We start from the raw sequence: 12,109 nt of genomic DNA, 5'->3' as shown, positions 1-12,109 counted from the left end.
CCGTCGTCTCCTCGGGTTCAGCGTTGCTCTGAAAGGACCCGCGTCGCTCAGGAGCGTGAGATCCATAAGGTGCCCGTGGCATTGCAGCAAAGGGAGGCGGGTAGGACCAGCCCCCGGGAGAGGCCCTGGGGCGGATCTGGGATTAAGAGGCTTCTGTCGTCCCCAAGGAAAGGCTGCCGTCCTGGCAACATGCTTGGCTCTACGCTCAGAGTCACCAGCCCAGGGAACGGTCTGGACTGCTGTCCACAGTGTTTACTGGGGTCTCAGCAGGTAGCCATGGCTGCCTGGAGTCTTGCCCACTTGCTTTAACTGGTCTCCAGCCCTGTCCCTCTGAGAAGGTGGGGCTGCCCTCACCTGGCATGAAAATCCCCATCCTCACCCTAGGGTTGTGCTTTCTCGTGGAACAAGCCCCATGTGGGTCACCTTATTAGCCTCAAGCCAGGTGTGCCATGAGTTACAAAGACTTCCTATTACTCTAGAAATTCGGAGAATGTAGAGGTCGCCCACCGGGAGCCACGACCATGGCCGCAGCTCTCTTTGGGTAAAGTTAGTTCACTACACAGTTACTGAACTCAGTCTGGCACCCATTGAATTTAAGAAGAGGTGATACATTCATTATTTTTTTTTAATTTTTAAGTTTATTTATGTATTTTGAGAGAGAGAGACAGAGAGAGAGAGAGAGAGAGAGAGAGAGAGCACATTTGGGGAGAGGCAGAGAGAGAGAGAATCCCAAGCAGACTCCACACTGTCAGTGCAGAGCCCAACTCGGGGCTTCAACTCATGAGCCATGAGATCATAACCTGCGTGGAAACCAGGAGTCAGATGCTTAACCAACTGAGTTACCCAGATATCCCGAGAACAGGTGATATATTTACTTATTTATATATTTTTAAACTTATTTATTTATTTTGAGAGAGAGAGAGAGAGAGAGAGAGAGAGAGCGTGGGAGGGTCAGAGAGAGAGGGAGAGAGAGAATCCCAAGCAGGCTCCATGCTGTCAGCACCGAGCCCGACGCGGGGCTCTGACACACCAACTGTGAGATCACGACCTGAGCCGAAATCAAGAGTCGGACTCTTAACCTAACTGAGCTACCCGGGTGCCACGAAACAGGTGATATATTTAAAGAGGAGTTTTCGCTGGAATCAGCCAGCGGCCAGAGCGAGGGCACCTGCCATGCCTCGTCTTGCTACGAGCCCTTGAACCGAACGTGAGCCCCACAGAAGCTAAAAGAAGGTCCTGAGGGAGGAGCAGGGGGCCCGTGCGTGAGCTCTTGGCAGCCTGTCCCTGCACACGTGCACTCCAGGCACAGCTTGAACAAATAGGGAGGTGATTTGGACTCTGGAAGTATGTGAGTGAAGTTGACTGTAAATGTAAAACAATGGTCTCACAGACCCATACATTTACATTATCTCACTGTCCGTATCGACTCGCGCTAACCAGATATGTAACAAAGGGGGCACAGAGGAAGAATTTATTAAGGGCTCTGGGCGCTACGACCCTATCAGCGGAGGTTCCTCTGATCCTTGTCCTGATCTTGCATTAACAAACCCAAGAAAAGACACCCACAAAAGAGCATCCACGTCAGGGCCAAAAACGAAGCCCCCGAGACGGGCCCTCTGCCTGGGCACAGGCCGAGAAGCCCCCTGGCCGCCCGGAGCATCAGGAGACCGCAGTGTGGGGCCAGTGGGCGAACGCGCAGAACTGAAGCAGGCTCCATGAAGTGCAGACACAACAATAAGTAACTTTTGAGCACAATTTAAAACAATCAAAATTTATGCAAACAATCGATGATGCAAACCACCCACGCGGCGAGTGGAGCCGGGATCAGTAGCAGCATCCCGCGGAGCCACACTGGCTGAAGGAAATCAGTAACAGCGATCACGCCTTTTGATACTTGGTTGATGGATATTTTACTCGAATTCTTACTTATTAAGAAACATCGTGCTGAATCTTTATTTAGCCCGATTGCTGGGATTTCGGACGTCCTTTAAGGGCCGTGCCCGAGGTGAGCCTGCCTCCCGCCTCAGAGGTCACAGACGGTGACGGAGAGTGCGCGTCTATAGCCCGAAGTCATCTATTCGAGGATGTTTACTGAGCACCTACTGTGAGCTCAGTCGATCCCCAGCCCCCTCCAGGAGTCTGGAGTCTAGCGGGGGACGGGGACGGCAGTGCAGAAGCCTCGGGGCCGCGGGCAGGGGACAGAGGGCCCCCTCTGCCTCCACGGAAAAGGCTGAGATCTGGAGGCTGCGGGAGGCAGCATGAGTGCAGGGGGAGGAGGGGAGAGTTGCCGGCAGAGGACCCGGGTCTGCGTAAGGCTGGAGCCGATGACGAACTTGACCTGGGCTGATGTGGCCCGGATGTGACAGGTGGAGGGCCAGGCAGCTCGCCTTCCACATGCGTCTCAGAACTGGGCCCCGAGGTTGTGGACACGGGAGGGGTGGGCCCAGACGCGTATTTGAGCAGGAAGAGGCGTGAATCCAAGGGCCGGTGTGGCCGCTCACAGGTCAGTTAACGAAGCAGCAAGACGGCCAACCGAGGGGCCCGAGGAGGAGGCAGTGTGGCCTTTGTACATTCGGGAGGCCAACACCCCCTGGAATGTGTTGGCCTTTCCGTCTTGGTCCGAGTGTTTCTAGGAGCAGCCAAAATTCACCACCAGCTCTCTCCCAGGGTTGTGCCATCTGCACTCGGAGTCAGGACACAGCCAGTGCCTGCCGCCCGACAGCTGGGGCGTCGCCAGGCAGCCCTGTGGGCGCTCATGTCCTGTCCCCGTGAGCCCACGCCCCTTCTGCGTCACACATGACGTCACTATTGTATCGAGATCCCCCGGAGGATGTGTACCAGTGCGTGGGTAGCAGGCGTGGTCTGGTCTGTGGGAAAGTTACAGAGTAAAAACTCACGTTATGTGGTCTTTTATGATATGAAACAGGCATCTCTTTTCTCTGTTCTTGTCCTGCCTTTTCTTCTTTGCCGTCTGTTGCGTCAAAGTTCCTGCTCTGATCCCTGTTCCTCTCGTTCCTTTCTTTCAGTAGCTGGGTTTCGAGCTCCCAAGTGCACCAGAGAACCCTGTTTTGGTCGCCCCACACGTCGAATGTCTCTTGGGTCTTTCCCTGAGTGTCCCCCTTGGAAAGCATGACGATGTGGTGTGGAGCACGTGATGGGGGCCTCAGGAAAGGCAGAGCCAATGAAGGTGGTGGGGGGTGGGGAAAGGACTCCGAGTGTCGAGGCCACAGCCCCAGCTGTTGGCCCCAACGTGGGTGGGGGCTGTGGGCAGCGGTATGTGCACGTGCTTGGAATCACCCATCGGCTCACCCTGAGCAAAGAGGTCACCCTCGAGACGGGGTGGGCCTCATCCAATCAGGTGATCAGGTCTGTCAGAGCAAAGACTGAGGTTTTCCCGGGGAGAAGGGGCCTCCTGAAGCCCACATCTCCAGTCCGAGTTCCAGCTGCATGGCCTGTCCTACAGGTATTAGACCTGTGGGTTCCCACTACCACGTGAGCCAATTAGCTACATGTTTAGACATGTTGTATATGTGTGTTCCATATGCTCCACAAATTCAGGAGAAACAGACCCGATAGATGGATTGCACGTGTGTCTATACGTACGATGCATATATATTAATGCTACAGCTGGACTCTTGCCGAGACTGCTTAAGGGATAACACAAGGCAACACGTTTTTGCCTGAAGGTAGGGTGTTGCTGTAAACTATACCTAAGAACAGAGAAGTGTATTTGGAGCCCGACAGTGGGCGAGGCTGGAAGCAGGGGTCCACGAAGGAAAAAGCTACACGTGTTGAGCAGACGGACAGATGGACCGAAGACACGCGAGCTGTGAGCCTCACAGGCCGTTGGCGGAAATCTAGACGGGAGTTCGCTGTCAGTGAGGGCCGGGGAGACGCCAGGGCGCCTACCCCAGCGTTGCAGGAAGGAGAGCCTCGTTACAGAGGCCACAACCTGGGTGGGGCCGTCCCTGTGGTTGCGCGGCAAGAACTTGTGAGCCGTGAAATCATTTATCTGAAGCGGCTGCCGGCAAAGTGTTGAGGGCGTAGCCTGGTGTCTGCCTGGTGCTCGTAGACCAAAGCAGGAAGGCGGGGGGGAAGCTGGGAGAAAAACCATGACATGAAAGGGACTAAGTCAGGATCGTTTGGGAGGTTCTCAGTCCATCCAGATCGCAAAATACACCAACATTAAGAGATCCGCTGGCAGGGATCTTTGCTCCGGGGGAAAAGCAGAGGGTTCAGTCTCACACTAGTACCTGGGAAGGACCCGAGGGTCAGAGTGATCGGTCACGAGACGCACACAAGGCTCTCTGAGGAGATTAAGGTCTGGCGGAGAGATGCCTCCGTGAAGCCCGAGAGCATCCCAGACCCGCTGGCAGTGACCCCGCGCCCCCCGGCCGGAGCGGACTCTGCGGCACGCACGCGTGGTCCCCGCGGTTCTCAGGGGCTTCACGTCACCACAACACGGCCAGATGGGTCCGAGAGGAAAAGGGGGATCGCAGAGGGAAAGAAGGCTGTCAGATCCTGAAACGTGGACAGGTGGGAAACGGACGAATGAAAACACTCAGCGGAGAGTAAACGCTATCTTTCAAGACAAAAGAACGATGGTTCAGGGGCAGAGCCGTGAGCCACAGAGGATTGGCCTCACGCCTTGAAACCCAAGGGGCTTCCCCATTTTGAGATTGCTTGGGACCAGTGACTCCCTTTTCCTCCCCCTTCCTCCCTTTCCAGCCGAAATGTCTGTAGCTGGTACCCAGGACTTCTCACCTCACTGTAGTTTGAGGGCAGATACCGGCGTTCTAGCTCCACGAGGCCACAGAGGAGGAGGGATTTTGCCCTGGGAGGGACCATTCTCGGATTCCTACCCCTACCTGGTTTAATGATGAGTAATGGAAAGTCACACAGTTTTAGGAAAAGATGATGCAACATATGGTCAAGGGCTGGCATTTTTGCTCAACAGACAAAGCACTGTACTTAAATACACAGCTATGTTATTTATTTATAGGTAGTAGTTGCCTCTATGACTTTTAAAGGCCAATATAAATGCAAATCCCACATGACAATCTTAATGAAGTTTCATTTTCTTTTCAGAATAAAAATGAGGTTCATGATAATTCTTCCCATAAAAGATTGTATCATAATCCCACATTTTACTAAATTATTCTTATCACCAATTAGCAGAAAGTCATTTACATATAAATTTTAGACTAGTGTGGTCTCCAAGGGGTTTCGGGAGGTTCAGTGAATTTAGCAATATTATCCCATTTCATAGAAAAGAAAATACCGAGAGGGCAGACGAGCTCGCCTCAGGAAACAGGCCAGGCCGTGACCGGGGCGGGAGCGAACAGCAGTTTGCTGGCCGATCTGGTCTTGAGGCTCAGCCATTGCCACGTTTTTTTCCCTCATGACCTTGAGGGACCTTGTGATGGACGGCCCCACCCCATCCGCACCCCCAGGGGAACTGGTGCGGACGCGTTGGACAATTTCATCACGCCGAACATCTCCATTAGGTACGAAGGCAATAAAACTCTGGAGTTATTATATTATACTGTATCCACAAATGGCATAATTACAAACCGGTCCCGAATTTGAGAATTCCAGAGGGTTCAAAGAGGTCAAATGTTTAATTGAAATGGAATATTTAAGCTAAATTGCTAGTGTACTAATTCAATATTATTGAAGTACTAATAAATACATTACAAGACTGTTAAGAAAAGTGCTTCCTGCTGAAGAATGATCATCCCAAGACCAACATCAGCTCACTTTGTAATACGCAGCGAATGTTGTTTTCAAGCTAATTAAATGCCATGCATTTTTGATAGCACTTAACAATATGTGGTTAATTATTATTATGCAGGATCTGTTCTATAGCATTAATTATGATGAACCCATTTGGCTTTTATAAGAACAGGAAATGCGTGAGTTTGGGGAGGTACAGTGCTTTGTGGCGTTTTATTGTCACTGAGATTTAAATTAATACGCTTTAGGACTTTGCGTGAAAAACAAAGAGTTTTCTAACCAAGTTCTAACGTTAAGACAGAAAATACAGTCAAGGGAAGAATCTTTATGGGCTTGACATCTTGATAAAATGACCAAGCTTGTTCTGTATGAAAAAGCAACATCTCTACGCACGTCCCTGTGAGAAGAGCAGCTGGGATGTTGCTTTGGAGACTTCTGGTCCCGAACCTGTGCTCCTGGGAACCACGTACCGCGTCACTGCCTGGTGGCTCCTCTCCTGGAGCCACCCGAGAGCTTCCTCCCTTTCGGGGTGCTTCTCGGACCTGGGGCAAGCCTGCCTCCCCTGAGGAGGTGTTAGGACACACTGGGTGGGGACCCGCCCCCACCCCCACCCCCACCCCCACCCCCACCCCCGAGGGCTCTGCAGTGGGGTCTGGACAACTGTCGTTTTCAAAGTGGCCGAGTACCGTGTCTGCGGCTTGGCCGCGAGCGGGCCCTGGGTCTCTTTCGGGCGGGGGCGGTGACAGCGGTTGTGCACGGCTGTACATGTACTAAAAATCATTGAATCGTGCACTTAAAATGACCGCGCCTGATGGCATGTGGCTTGCCTGTTGGTACAGGAGTGTCGAGGAGAAGCGGGTGGAGAAGCCTCGGCCCTCCAGCAGGCGGTCCTCTGGTCCCCACAGCCCTCCAGGCCGGACGGGAGGGGCTGCCTCACACACAGGACAGTGAAGGGCGTTGGGCTCGGGGGCTCTAGGCCCAGCAGCCGTGCCAGTGGGAACTGGCTGCAGCTGGAAAGGCCACGCGATTTTACCCCAGCCTTGTTCGCGTATCTTTCTGTAAGACACCTTTTGTCCATACAGTGCGTGTACGCAGGTAAAGGTTAGTGGGCGCCCGGGTGGCTCGGTCGGTTGGGCGCCCGACTTTGGCTCAGGTCGTGATCTCACTGTTCGTGAGTTCCAGACCCGCGTTGGGCTCTGTGCCGACAGCTCGCAGCCCTGCTGGATCCTGTGTCTCCCTCTGTCTCTGCCCCGCCCCTGCTCACGCTCTGTCTCTCTGTCTCTGTCTTTCTCTCTCTCTCTGTATCTGTCAAAAATAAATAAACATTAAAAAAAATTAAGAAAAGAGAAGGTTAGTTATTTGCCACAATATAGCCTCATCGTTTCACCCAAACGCAGCTTAGAGGTTGGGCAGGAGCTACGTCAAGCACTGGACTGGGGTAAGCCAGCTGCTGTGGGGCTGGTGTGGACAGATGCTGCCTTTGACGTGGCTGCAACCCTGGGTCTAACAGGAGTCACATCTCTGAAGGGCACATGGCCTAATTAGAGGCACGCGCCTTGAATAGCTCACGGAAGGCAGGCGTCCTGGCCAGCGCCACACTCTCTGTCTCAGGGCAGGTAATGCCCGCTCCGGCTGCAGGGTTTGGGGGCTGCGAGGCAGCCTTGTGGCCGGAGGGATTTTTATGGGACAGAGAGGGTGCTTAAGGTCTGAGGGCCACTTTTTAATGTCCTAACTAGTAAAATGATTGTAATAAATTATGTTGATGAAAGGATACTGTCATATCTTGGGAGGGTATTTAATTCGGAGGAAGGCTCGATTTAACTAAAAATACAGTGTCCCGTGTGGGCTTTGGTCTGCGGCTGCCTGAGGGCCGAGGTGTCTGCGGTAGCCGGCTGGCTCCTGCCGTCGGGCAGCCTGGGGGCCCCGCCCTGTGCACCTGCAGGTGCCAGATGAGCAGTCGGACTTGAGCAGGACAGCAGCGATGCCACACTCGGCTTGCGTGTTCGTCTTCTCTTCCACAGCTCTTGTCGCTCGCTCTTCAAACGACCCTCCGAGGATTTCCGGGCAAGTACTTTTTGCTCCGTTTTACTGGTGAGATACAACACTGGGTATTTGGTGACAAGTGGCAGGATCAGGCGCAGGGCAGTGGCTGGGAGAGAGAGCAGGGCACGGGTGGGTGGAGGTGCCGGGTGGGATGGCTCATGTTCTCGTCTCCCGCGGGGAAGATGCTCTGGATGAATGCTGCGGCACATCTACCGACGTTTCCCGTCCCGGCCACGGGCTCTCTGCACATTCCAGCTTGCCGTCACTAAGCTCGAAATTTTATTTCCTGTTCCTCGAGTTTACATATTTCTGTGTTCTTCTAAGGAGGATTAACCGGGAGGAGGAAGACAAAGGGCACAGGGCAGAGGACGGCCATCACGCGCGGCACGTGGTCCAGTGACAACGGTCGACCTTTGGGCCCATCCGCCTGGACAGACGCCTGAGTCTGCCGGTTACCGGTCATGTGACCTTACGAAGTCCCCAGCCTCTCTGAGCTTAAGTTTCGCATCTGGGAGGTGGATCCGTTACTGCCACATCGCATTTTGGTGAGGGTTAAATATAGTTAGATGTAAACGCTTGGCGAAGAGGGAGGAGGGCTGCTATGAGCCCCCGCGTGCCCGGCCCCGTGTAGGTGCCGGACGTGCCCACCTGCCCTCACTCTGTTTCTTGTTTACCTCCAAGCACACGCAGGAGAGTAACAGACGTCCTGGTCGACTTGGTTAACGTAGCCGGAGGCAGGGGTTCTCCGTGCTGCGTAATCTGCCCTTGCTTTGGGTTAGGTCCCCACGTCCAGGCAGAGGTGCTCCAGCGAGACGTGGGGAGTCCCGAAGGCTGGTGTGTGAGCGGAGGTGTCGCCCGATGGCTCGGGGACGTTGTGGCAGCTCTCTGTGCACCCCTCACAGCTAGGAGAGATTAACACTGTTAGACAACAGTGCAGGTATACAGCAGTGTGCAGCATAAGCGAACATCAGCTGGGAACACGATTGTTCGATAGTCAGACACAGTTGGAAGCTCCCATTCATTGATAAGCTCTTAACAGAAGCAGAAGAATCAGGTTTTTACTGTCTGGTAATGTGTTGTTGCTAAAATTCAGGTTTACTTCTAAACTATTAATAGTTAACTCAGACCCATCCCCTCTAGTGCTAATTACCAGCAGGGAAAGAAGGAAAAAAAAAAACTAATTTAGACTAGTACATTCGTCTTCTGGAATACATCAGTAGGAGAAAGGCGTCTACGGCAAACATCCTATGAAATGTCGACTGCTCCTCCTGGCTCTGTTTGCTCGCTGAGAGAGAGAACAAAACACAGGTACTTTCAAAAAACATTCAAAATTATAATGATTGTAGATATAATTTTATGGTAGAGCTAGAATGGCAATTAAGTACTATTCTGTTTTAAAAACCACACCAGTTACACTGTGATTTTTTTCATAGAGAGACAGAGAGAGAAGATATTAATTAAGATAAGGCCACAAGTACCCGTTGAGATCCGAGGTTTCCGTGTGAGCACCACCCAAGCTCAGAAGGTTGGGTCTGATGACTTCCTGGGTGAGGTCTATCCCGGTCACTCACTCTCGGCCAGGAAATAGCCACCGAAGGCAGCTTGCTTACGTGGCCGGAAGACATACAAACGTGCATTTAAAAACCGATCCAGGCACTTATCAGATTTAGCAAAACTTGCTGACCCACAAAAACCATTTCTTACCCTTTGGCTTTTAAATAAAGAACATGTTCCATCACAGGGCCATTTGTATTGTTGTTTTTATTGCATTGATGAGGTAATTCACAAAACCTCCTGGTGGGCTCGAGGATGTGGTGCGTGGAAAAGGCCACACGACAGCCATCGTGGAAACCCCTCCTCCTTGTCCCTTGAGGTCAGTCTGCACAAGGAGCCAATGGCCCCTAATGATTAACCTGTGGCTCCCCAGCACAGGTGTGCCTGGTGCCTACGTTTATATCTGCTTGTTGCTAATGACTGAAATGGAGGGGAACGTGAGATCTGTACTTGAACTTCAGGGCTTGGGGTGAGACAAGGCGCATCATTGTGACGTGGCTGAGCTACTGACTTCAAGAAGGCCACTTCCCCAGGACCCTTCCTGAGGGTGCACTGCCCACGGCCACACGGGTCCCAGGCGATCCACGTATCACGTGTCCCCAAGAGATCTCCAGATAGCACCCAGGATGCAGAATCCTGCTGGTACATCAACTACTTAGGTATTAGAAGCCAGCCTTCCCATTGCTTTAGTTTCCTCATGGATAATATGAGAAAAATAAGGGTTCCTGTCTCACAGGCTCTGGAGGAGACTGGTGGGATCGTATGAATCGGTACACGAAAACACTTAATGCAGGACTGCCGCGTCACCCGGACGCTGGTCACCTGCATCACCAGAGGACCGTCATCTGGATGGAGGATAGCCCAGAAAACGGGCGTCTCACAAGTGCCGCCAGCCTTAGAAGCTTGTCTTTTCCCCCATCAGAATAACTGAGGTTCATTGCACCGTTCATCATTAATTTCTTTGGCGTTCCTAACACACACCCAATAGAAATCCAGTTGTTTTCAAGACTCAGTGAAGCATGTGAGAAAAATGCCTGTGAATGGAAATTTCCATCAAGACTGGGAGGTTCTCCGAGCTGATAGTCAGGAAGGGAAGCACGGCCTCAGGGGGTTTTCTGTTGTGCTGCTCTGGGTGCCGGGTAACGTGTTTTCCTGAACAAAATACGTGAAATCGAAGGTCAAATTTTGAGCTGACGAGCTCGCTTCCTTGGAAGACTTATGGGCAGAGACTAATGCCACAAGGAGTTCCAGGAGCTGGAGAGAGCTCTCAGTGCAGGTGGAACCAGGACGTAACCAGGAGCGTCACTCCAGACTTTTCTAGACTTTCAGATCAAAGCCTTAGGTGTCCTTCAGGATTCGTGTGAATCTTGTTTCGTGATGCCTCCAATCCGATGGCACATAGAAACTGATAAATGTGTTGTGTGCTTGAAAGGAGCAGATTCATAATATGTCCTTACTTGGTTTATAAATTTTCCTTTCCTGATTCGTTCAAGCCAATAGCAGAGAAGCTGTCTGGTAAGAGGTGTGGTCAATAAACTTTGGCAGTTTAACGGGCAGCAGATGATGTAGACCATCCACGGTGTTCACAGCTGACCACTCACCCCCCCCAACCGTGTCCAGTCCACACTCCATGAACACTTCACCTCGCGGAAGCAGTTCGACACGGGCATCCGTGTAAGTCTGTGCTCTCTTGTTTGTAGGTGTCTCCTCTGCGGACAGCTGCTTCCTGAGGGTCCTGGCTCACCCGCACCTACAGCGTTCGTCCTGCTCAGGTGCTGTTTCAAAGTGGAACATGAAAGGTGCTGGACACAATCTCAGTGGTGAAGGGCCTTTGTTGTGGCCGTGGGTGTGTGTCAGTTTCCAGAGCCGCCGCGACAAAGTGCACAAACCAGGAGGCTTCAAACGATGTCTCCTCCCCCAGTTCCGGAGGCCAGAGGTCTAAAACGGGTGTGAGCAGGGCCGTGCTCCCTCTGAAACAGGTAGGGGAGTCCCTCTTTGTGCCTTCCAGCTTCCGGCGGCTGCTGGTGATCCTTGGCGTTCATTCCCTGGTGTGCAGTCTCCTCACTCCGGTCTCTGCCTCTGGTCTCAGTTGGTCTCTGTTTGGTGTCTCTGTCTTCTCAAAAGGACACGAATCCTATTGGATCGGGGCCCGCCCTCCCCATTATGACCTCATCTTAACTAGTTGCATCTGCAGTGGCCCTATTTCCAAACAAGGTCACATTCTGAGGCCCTGGGTGTTAGGACTTGAACGTTTCTTTCTTGGGGGGAGGGGGAGAGGCAATTTAACTCATTACAAGTAGGAAAAGTGGGAAAGTGGAAATTAGCTCTAAAAATGGCCAAAACATTCGGCTAAGTGAGAGTCCACCCTCCCCTCGCCCCTCCCCCCAAATATTTTTCCTGCAAGGCCATAGCTGAGTGTCTGGACAGGACATGCTTGGATTAGCAAATGAAATTCCAGAAGAGGAATTCACCCTTTTCCAGGGAAAGAACAGGGGAAAAAGAGTAAGCTGGGCGGGCATGTGTTTGAAAAGCAGGGTGACCTATGAGGGTTATTTTGGAAGATGTAAAGGTGCTCCCTTTAGGACGAGAATATCTGGGGAGCGAGGGGAAGAGGGGTGACAGCGGAGTGCGGGCCCTTGAAAGGATGGGCCATGCGGGACGGTCAAGTACAGGTGCACCTGGTTCGGTGCTGTGCGTGGCCGTCGTCACAGTGTTAGCTGTTGTGAACAGGGGGTCCCGTTCCCTTCTGTATCCAGACCTGGGGGTGCTTGTGAAG

General features: G+C 52.4%; 1 long non-coding RNA gene across 1 annotated transcript; it reads right to left on the bottom strand.

Annotated features, from left to right (window-relative positions):
* Window positions 1–7,505: 7,505 nt before the first annotated feature.
* LOC147575712 (uncharacterized) lies at window positions 7,506–11,550 on the bottom strand. Its single transcript, XR_015242680.1, has 2 exons — window positions 9,484–11,550; window positions 7,506–9,064 (listed from the first exon to the last, which is right to left on the bottom strand). It is a non-coding gene; the product is annotated as an uncharacterized LOC147575712 (long non-coding RNA).
* Window positions 11,551–12,109: the final 559 nt, after the last annotated feature.

Source organism: Puma concolor, chromosome D3 (genome assembly GCF_028749965.1).
Source record: "Puma concolor isolate L17-30 chromosome D3, mPumCon1.1.hap2, whole genome shotgun sequence".
In the NCBI taxonomy this organism is placed as follows: Eukaryota; Metazoa; Chordata; class Mammalia; order Carnivora; family Felidae; genus Puma; species Puma concolor.
This window is presented reverse-complemented; position numbering and strand designations above follow the sequence as displayed.